Source organism: Micropterus salmoides, unplaced genomic scaffold (genome assembly GCF_014851395.1).
Source record: "Micropterus salmoides isolate LMB-PRFRI ecotype aquatic unplaced genomic scaffold, ASM1485139v1 Ms_hic_scaffold_15, whole genome shotgun sequence".
Classification (NCBI taxonomy): Eukaryota; Metazoa; Chordata; class Actinopteri; order Centrarchiformes; family Centrarchidae; genus Micropterus; species Micropterus salmoides.
In genome coordinates, this window is record NW_024040596.1 from 7,203,175 (window position 1) to 7,213,299 (window position 10,125).

Genomic DNA, 10,125 nt, shown 5'->3' on the forward strand with positions numbered 1-10,125 from the left:
GCTCATCAAGACTATGTATACAGCTGAGAACAGTTTTGGTAATGACCATGATTGAGGCAGAGGCCATGAAGTTGACGATAACGATTTTGACCTTCATTGCAACGGATAACTGGAATTCCTCTGCTGTGCTGAATCTCCAGCAAAACTGCCCCATGATGTCTATATGGCACTGTCCTAAAAATGATCAGATGGTATGACCGTGTCCTTTGTGTACAATACCTGTATCCTAATTGGGAAGTAAATTTGCATGGCTTCTGATGGCATAATGAAGGTTACACTGTGGAACTCTAACTCCATGAGGAAACACAGCTCAATCTTAACAGTACAAAATATGCACTTTATCAGCCAACCAGGCCAGACTCCTACTCTACTGCCACTATCCGCTGAGTTACTTTCAATCCTTAGAATTCATTATAATCCTTTCATGCACTACAGGTCACAAGAGAATATTTAAGGCATTACAAGACTACAAATGAGAAATTACACACAAATGAAGTCGTTTGGCTAACCACTAGTTTTCAGATCTGTCTAACACACCCTTCCTCTGAGGCTTAAAATCTGGTCTGGTAGAAGACTGTGGGTTGCAGTCTATCATGGGTCAATAGAAGTAAAGGAGAAGGTGGGAGGTGGAAAGGAGAAGAGACATAAAACAACCCTCTGAAAAGCTTAAGATTAAAGGGTACCACTGCTTGTCCCTCGTTGCGTTATTAATCCAGAAATTACTAATTATACTGTCTCAGATGTTTTTAAAGCTTGGTTGATGATGCAGCAATTTAACTTGTTTTGGGCAGATAACTGATCAAAGCAGGACACCAGCCTTGTTTGTAAAGGAGTAGGCTGAGGTCTATGAAGTATAAGCAGAAAGAGAGAGAGAGAGTGAGCAGAAGGGACTGAACATGTATGACATGTATGAGACAGTTTAAGTAGAGTAAAGATATTAAAACTTAATTTGAGTTCAGAAATGAACTCAAATGAATTAATGTGAAGTCAAGTCATAAATGCATTTAATAAAAAAGCTTGATAAGGAAAGGTTTTTATAAGCTACCTGAACTAACCCAAATGTTTTCAACAATGTTCAAATCCAAATAAATCAGTAATTTTACTAAAGGTTTATTCATTTGGGCACCTGTCACTGGCATCATATCCACTTTACCCACCCATCACTTCCGGGAAAACACAGGTCAGAGAGTGAAGAGAGAGAGAACATGTCTAAATGCAATGAACTTCAGTACATTACCTTGGCCATGAACCTGATTTCTGCCTGAGTTACCCATGATACATTTTAATCTGCAATGGTGGTTGTACTATCATGATCCCATGATACTTCATGACATCATCAAACTACGTCTTCTGTTATGGTTTTGACCCCTAGTGGCAGAAATTATATTACTCTGCATTTAGAGGAGTTTCTGGTCTTTCAAAATGGGAATTAATTGTGGCCATTCTGACTGAGGGGTCATGCTAACTTTGCACTTGCCATCTGCAGAAATTTGTGAAACACCACTCCACCAAAACAATATACATCATAGCAAGCAGCATGAAAGTGTTCTATATAATCAGCCCGTTTTCATTCCCAGAGCTTCAAATAGCTATGCTTTGAAACATCTTTAGAAAAATACATATATTTTAAAGGAGACTACAGTATTAAGTAGCTAGGTTAAAAAAAACATTTTATTATTTTTGTTTGTTTTACTTCTAATAGAAGCCATTTTTCCACCCTCTACAGAAGCAACGCACATGGCACCTTTCATGTCACAGAAGACCTTAAGCACTTGTTCAAGGCTAACAGTACTACTATCAATAACAGAAAAGTCTGAGCTGGGAGGCAGGAGGGTTGGACAAGTTGGATATAAACTGGACTTTCACTCAGGAGACCAGTGTTTGAATGTGAAACAAAAAGTCAAATTTGGTTCCTTTTGGTGATGTTACATAACTTGCGTTAGTAGCGTTACTTAACTTACGTAATTTAAGTCACGCAAGTAATGTAGTTATTTAAACCCAAACCATAAACTTTTCCTAAACCTAACCAAATAGTTTTATTGTCTAAAACTACTAAACTGCGATGTTTCAAAATGGCAATCGTGCCATTTCACAACGTTAACCAGTAGTTTTATTTTCAAAGTGTAGCTGGACGGTGCATATTCTTTCGTGCAAAAACAATGCAAAGGACACCCAAGGCGTTCGCCAAGGGGTGTTGACGGGGGTGGAGCTAGACTCTCAGCACGGTGGGGCGGAGCAGGCCCACCTGCTATCAATTCATTCATACCAAGTTTACATGAGGCTGGACTCAATCCGAAAGTTCACTGTGTCTGTATGCGTCTCAGAAGCGTCTGCTCTGCAGCCAGTGTATTTTTGACAGAAGCCACATCAAGCAGTACAGATCAGAGGAAGCAGGCAGGAAGTCAGTCCCAGAAACAGCATAGAGAATCTGGTCAATTTTCAAAATAAAATACCTGATAAGGACCCCCGATTGTATATCAACGATAAACAAAAAATAAACAATTTAACTACGTAGCCTACTTAATCAAGAAGATCAAAAAGCATGCACTAATCACCAAATCAACAAAATCTGAACATGTCAGCAAAATCAGGCAGGCAAAATGCTCTTGTTCTGAAATGCGTCCTGTGGGAGTAGCCTATGTCTGTCCCTCAGAATTCCAATGATGCATGACGGTCAATGGAGTTGTTAAAATTTGCTAATAAGTTTCCCATTTGTTCGAAATTCAAATGTTACTTTATGATTTATGTTTAAACGTGTAATTTACATTCTTGTGGCAGTTTACCATTGAAACCAGGAGTGAAGGTCATCCAACGAAGGTTAAAGTCAAGGGCAACTGGACTTGGTTGAAGATACTGGAAGACGTTTCGTCCATCATCCAAAGGACTTCTTCAGTTCTGCTGCCAGAACTGTTGTAACTTGTAAAATTGGATTGTATTAGCTTTTGTAGCTAAATGCATAGGAATCTACTTCTAGGCTTGCCAGCTTGCCAAACTAGTTGCCCATTCATCATCAGTGATAACAAAGACTAATTAGTTTTTGTTGCATATACAGCATGAGTCTATTTCAAGAGGTAAACATTACAAAGTCCTATGAGGGTTTAATAGCATTGTGTGTGTGGGCTATAATTCTTGGTGCTTACCATATGAAGAGCTGAACCCTTGGTCCACAAAGTATTGTTTATTTCTTCCATTTGATTTTGGGAAGGTGATCCATCATGGTAATATTGATCAGAGCAGCAAATTAACTTCTTCTAGCAGCTGGATCACATCTAGATTTTCCAAGTCACATCAATGGGTCTGACATCAATGGGTCCCACTATTTGAAGCAAAGTTAGTCTACTCAGTCAGCTTTGAGATCTATGACTTCAGGAACACTGCTAGTTTCTGAAGGTCTTTGTTGACTTTCAACCTCTGTCATTTTGTAGTCACAATTGTAGTCCACTTGATAGCCATGCAATTACACCTAGTTTTTAAAAAAATTTCCTTAGAAGGCAGAAATGTTAACAAACATGTTTGCTTCCACTTCTCTAGCAAGTGCATGCATTAAGTCAACAGCAACCCACAGTCTCACACATGTAAATGTAGGCATTGCCTTTGAACCAAATTCTTACACAGTTAGCAGCGATTCCTAATCCAGTTTGTTAATTTGTTAATTTGCCTTCTATTGGACTCAAGACAATGGCACACATTTGAAATGTAATAGGTGAAACAGAAGTTTGTTTGGAAAGCTTTGGGTGGCTTGAGCTGCTTGCCCCAATATACTAATATTCTTGGAGGAAAGGATAAGTGCAAAGTTAAAGTGACTCATTGGCAGCATGGCCACATTTGTGAGATTTAAAAAAAAATTGAATTTTCCTTTAACTGCTAAAGTTTTCCTCTCAGATCTGTTTGTGCTGAATGCATACACAGTTGCAATGACCAACAAGAACAGGGTGGCATTACGTAAGACATGCATATTGTCTAGCTGTCAACAGCGTGGGTGGATAGAGGGCGCCTATGCCTGCTGACTCACAATTTTCTAAAACATCTGATATTCTTGACGAACAAAGCATGAATAGCATGAGATTAATACAGGTATGTCAATTCAGCCCTATCTTATTCAATATAAAAAAAACACTGCAAGAAACAGTAGATGGATGTTGATGAAAACCAGTAGATGGATGCTGATGAGGCCTTGCATGATGTCAGGACACTGGGTGGAAAGGGATTTCAGCAGCTCAAGAGAATGCATGACAGATGAGGAAAGAATGCAGAGATAAGAGACCAAACATTTATGGCACATTAGGTACATTCCTTTGTTTGGGAGAAATAATCAAGATCTCAGGCATCCTGAGATGTGTTTTGAATTCAGCTGAGGCCAGTCCTCTAAGGTTAAAGACCGAGAGTAGAATCAAAACTCCCCAATAATCTTCAAGAATTTTAACTGCAACTACAGTTGATCAATATAAATGGATCAACAACTTCAACAATTAATGTTTGGGAAAAAAAGATGAGCTTATCGCAGTGATGACACCATATGAAAGGATCATGGGAAATATACAACAGATGCCTTCAGGTAAGGAATTGACTTATATTTAGATCATTCATTAACGTAATACCCCTGCACCACCACGCAACAATATCAGGCCTTGTCATGTGGTCACTTATATATTAAGGTTACATTTTCTTAGGTTTGGTCAATGACATTTTGGAAAAATTGATTGAAGCTTGGCACTGGAAATGGCTTGGCTAGATAGATCTTTTTTTTTTTTTAACAGCTGAAAAGGCGATGATATACTGAGCTTTGTATCCATATGTACCTGAAACAGGCCTTTCTTTCTTATTGGCCAAGTAGTAGCCTGATTCGAAGTCAACATTTGGCCAAGTTTGAATCAAATACCTGCAATTGCTGTCTTCTACTTCGTTGAGCTCAAAGTGCAATATTTCAACCAGTTCTAGGTGAATCAGTAGAGCTAAAGTCCTCCTGGGACAAACTGCTGGACCAGAGGGGTTAGCCCTCTTCCATATATAGCCCTTCTTGTGAGGAAATGTTTGACCCCCACTGATCAATATTTTAGGAAATTGCTCCTTGTGTCACTCCCGATCTCCCAAGTTGACAAGGACGTGATAGCAGTATGTGTGTGAGTGTGTGTATATGAGGCTTGAGCTAAAGTGAATCCGTCAGCAGAGCCATAGCATTTCTCTCCACCATCCCATTCCCTGTCAGGCTACAAGAAAGTGGAACTCGAATCCCGTGGAGCAAGTGTCAGCTTAGGTCGAGCGGAACATGTTGCAAATGGTGTTAAAAGCATGTACTCGTTGCCCCTCGCGCTCAATAATTAATGAGAGGAAGCCCACAAAAATGATCCCTGTTTCCTTTTCGATCCTTCCCTAGTGGAAGAGGGCATGAATTAGTAACGCAGATCAAACTGCAGTGTTAGCGCAGATCAAGTATTTGTAAAGAAGCTGAAAGGACTATATACAAGAGAGGTCCTATGAGATAATGTGGATGTGTCTTGCATGTTCCCTGTTTCTGTCACGTTGAATTTTGATTTGGAATGGAGCAATTCTACAAGGTATAATTTATATAAATTATGAATTAGTTATCAAAACACTGGACCTATCTTTAGATGGAAGTGTCTTGAACAAGCAAACAGAAAAATTTTCAATAAAAATGAACATTTATAATGAACTAATCACTCCATAGCAGATAACTTAGAACTGATTTAACCTCACAGGGCTGGTCTGCTTCAGCTAATTACTTGTGTGGCCTTCTCTGATCTATCCTCAAAAAGGCCATCTTGGCTGAAGTGAAATGAAAGTCAGGGACTGCAATGCTTCTACACTATACCGTAACATGCATTTTAAGCAATCCCTTTTCAATTTTGAGTGACTGCTCATGAGCAATCTATTAGGAATAAGCAATGCAACAGAAACCGCACCAACGAATATTGCTTTGCTACTAAACAATTCGGCTTGATACTACTCTGGGCAGCTCAGTATGACTAGTTTTTTCAAGAGCATTTTGGTGATTCACAAACAAATCATGGCGCTGTTTGCATGATTCTCTTGATATCTGAGCAAAATATATTTTAGCTCCAACTGGATAAAAAACCTTATCCACCGCAGAACATCCACAGAGCTTTAATAACCACCAACGTATTATCTCCTTAATGCAGGCAGAACAAGGATCATGGTCATTTATTGATAACGTTACAACACAAAGTTGTACAACAAAATGAAAATTTGTAGTCTGTCTTAATGCTACACACATAGAACATAGCTGATAATGAAATTAAACACCAATGGTCAGCTGACTCTGCTGATCATTAATACTGCTGCTGTTTGTTTGGATGAGCTGCTGTTTGCTACATGTGGCATGCATCCATGTCATAAGTGGATTACTGTTATAATGCACTATTCAATGTTCTTTTGCCTGAATTTACTTGTAGGGACTGGTCCTGATATTTGTTCTTTTCAATCCACCCCAGAGGGAAAAGGAAAAGAGAACATTTAGCCTCCATCAAGCTTGTAGCAGCTAGCTGTCTGTCTGTCTCCTTGTCTTCATCTTCCTACATGACTTTTTATTAAATTGTTTGCTTTGCACTTTATTGCTTGGTGTGATTCACTGCAATATCCTACCTACGTAGTCTTTTGGTTGGTTTCTGCATGTTTTGGGGGGGATTAAACTAACAATGTTTAGGTGACCAGTGATACAGCTCAGGATCTGAAGGTTTAAACCTCAAGAGGGACAGACAACAGGCCCTAGATCTGTTGGGTATTACAAAAGATTAATCACGAAAAGGCATGCACACACTCAAACAAATGCACATGTGCCTACAAATGATGTACTGTATAAACACTCGCCTGCACAAATGCTTATAAACATACATACAGTCAGCTAGAAAGACAGAGGTATGCTCTCCCCTGCTATGTCTTGCACACATATTTGCAAAATGCAAAATGTATGCCTTTAATTAGTTTGTTTTCTGTAACTGACTTATTAAAATGTTCAGTGAAACTGGGGTATTTTCCTCACTAATGCAAATAGGTAAGTAATGACATTTCAACGTACAGATTGATTTATTTGCAGGTTAATGCTATGGTATTAAAAGCCATTTCACTGTGCAGTGTAGACACACATCATTACATGCTATTTACATGCACAGTGTCTGTAAATTTAGGCATCATTGCAAAACCAACCTGACCCTGTCCTTGAAAACATGAAAGAAGTGATGCAGACCTGCTAGTTCATGCCAAGGGATCATAACATAATAAATCTCATTCACCAGCATAATGTTGTTTCAGCTCAAACCTGAAGTCACTTTGGGACCTGCTCTCTATCAAAATAACAGCCACTGTTCAAATAAACTCAGCACACAAGTCCAGGCCTGGCATTTCTTCACAGGCAAGAGCTATTCTCATGAAGATTAATGTTTTTTTTTCTTTCGAGTAATCTGATATTAAACAAGCATTTATCAAGGATTATAATATCTGTTCAGATTCTGAGTAGTTATATGACCATTTGGAATTTGTTTCTTTCCATGTGAGATGAAATCATTAAAGCAGAAAAAGTTTTTAATTTCTGTGCTTACTTCTTGTTATACAATAGAGAGGATCAGCTGAACTTTGACTTGGTTGCCACTGAAACTGGTGTAAGAATACAGCAGGCATCTCAGGATGTTTCTCAACACACCCTGTCACTTAAATGAATTTGCCCGCAAAGAGAGACACGTATGCTTGCGTCAACAAACACGCACATGTAGTTCACACACGGTTTTGTCACCACAAGAACACATCCACACATAAACTATTTATAAATGTGGAGAGGGAGCTATAGAGCATGTTCACTTAAATCAGTGCACTAAAAGATGCACTACGCAGCGAAACTCAACATACAGATGGTGCACCAGAGGGGACAGAGAGAGAGAGAGGCTTGACGAGGCTGGAGCGGCAAAGGAAGCTTTCATTTTTATCTGGAATGTGAGCAGTATGTTTGGATAAGAATAGAACCGCATGACTCTGAAATAGCACCTTTTTACTGCCATCTGTTTACTTTGAAAATCTATCTCTTGAATTCTTACACTTGACTTGGTGACTTCATCACTTCCCTCAGGGCACAGAATATATAAGTGAGTCAGGACGCTCAACAGGATTTCTCTCTGCACGCAAGCAACAACTGGTAAGGGAGGGTCTACACTTGACCACAGACTTGTGGTCTTATCTGGTCTGAGAGTATCTTAATGTTCCTAACAAAACATTCAGACTATGCACAGTCAAAAGTAATTACTGTGATAACTGTGATTACAATATGGTGGCCAACTATTCTAATGATGGCCCTTTGCTTTGTTTTTCATTCAATGTGGAAAAAATAAAAGCGTCTGCATACTTTCTCCACTCCAGATTTCACGTTTATTAGTTGAACGGTTCTACCCAGACAATATACAGTATATCCTCCAAACACAGATGGTGACAACCAGTTATAAACCCATCTATTTATATTTTTAGACTATTAAAAAAAAAAGAAGTAAGATCTACATTTTAAAGACTATATTGAGGGGGTATCTTGGTTTGGGCTTGGAGAGTGTGGAGTCTGAGATATGAGCATTTACTAGCCAAATAAGTTCTAACAACACAATTGGGTTGAATGATGGGAAATGTACAATCGAGTGTTCTTGGGGCTTCAGCCGCAGAGAGCCGAAGTGAAACTAGAACTGTTCCAAAAGTAAGCCTCATTTTAAATTTAATAACTAAAAATACAGCCTTGAAACAGGGCTCTCAAGAGCATGCCGTGTGGCTTGAATCATATGTCTTTAAGACATTATGAAAAATTATGTAATATTGTTGTTTATTCAACATAGTGTTTTAAGCTGCCTTTAACAAACACTGTATACCATAAACCATAGGGTTACCTGAGTCTGCCAAGTTTGTGGAAATGCAGAGCAAAATATCTGGATCGGACCCTCAAAAGGCATCAGAAACAGCAAGACTGACAAATTGACAAAAATATCAAATGATAGACCATTCCAAGTGCATACTGCAGCTGTACCTAATGCAGCATGTTCCTGACAGTGGACTTTCATGGTTTTTATGAAAACCTTGCCTGATTCCTTTGTGACTAAAATATCAGCAAATAAATATGTAATCCGCAATTGTGAAACTGTTATTTTCTTTCTTCTTCTGTTTAATCATTATTAATGGAATATATGAGATCCCATAGGATGGAAACTGGAAGAACACTAATGACCTCTGAAGCAACCTTACCATAAATATACTAGCATACAGCAACTGAGGGATTAATCATCATTAGTATGCTGAAGGCAACTGACTCCTGACAAAATAAAACTGTTCTCATAACCAAATACACTGCTTTCATGTATATTAATATTCATTACATTAAAGCCCCTTTCAATATTATGATTTTTCTTTATTGTCTTACAAATATTAAGTTATCCACAAAAATAAAATAACTTAGATAATAACCATATTAAAACATAAAAATACGTACATACATTACATTTATGACATGAAAAAAATGCATATTGCTGATATCTCCCAGAGTTTCCTGGACACAGTTCTGGATGTGCAAACTGCTTATCATAATCAAAATAATCTGTTACACTTAAAACATAATTCCAGATTTCTTTTTTTTTTTTACCTCTGCTTTCAACAAAGTAACTTGAAATAAATTATTCTGTCTGATAAGGAGCCTCACCAAACACATTTCTTGAGACCAAATATGATCTTCAAAATGTGCATAGGCAGAAATCCATATCAAATTTTGTTATTTATATACTTTGAAGTTGACATCAACATATCCCTATTTGCACACATCGAAGAAGTGTAAAGAAGGTGAGTGTAGCTATATCACAAGAAGCTTACAGTGTTGCACGCAGTACATTGCATCACAAAACAGGAAACAATTTGATTGATGACAGCTTAGGATGTTTATAGTGTGAGAAATTGAAGCCTGTTCATGTGCGCTCAGTTCCCTGAGACACTTTAAATGTATTGATGGTACTTGTGCAGCATTATTCTGTTTTATTTACAATGCTGTTCAGATCATGCTGAAGGTAACAAAACACTTGTTTAATAAGGTTTACTGTGCACTGTACTCTGACAGTCCTCTTACATTGCATTCCACAC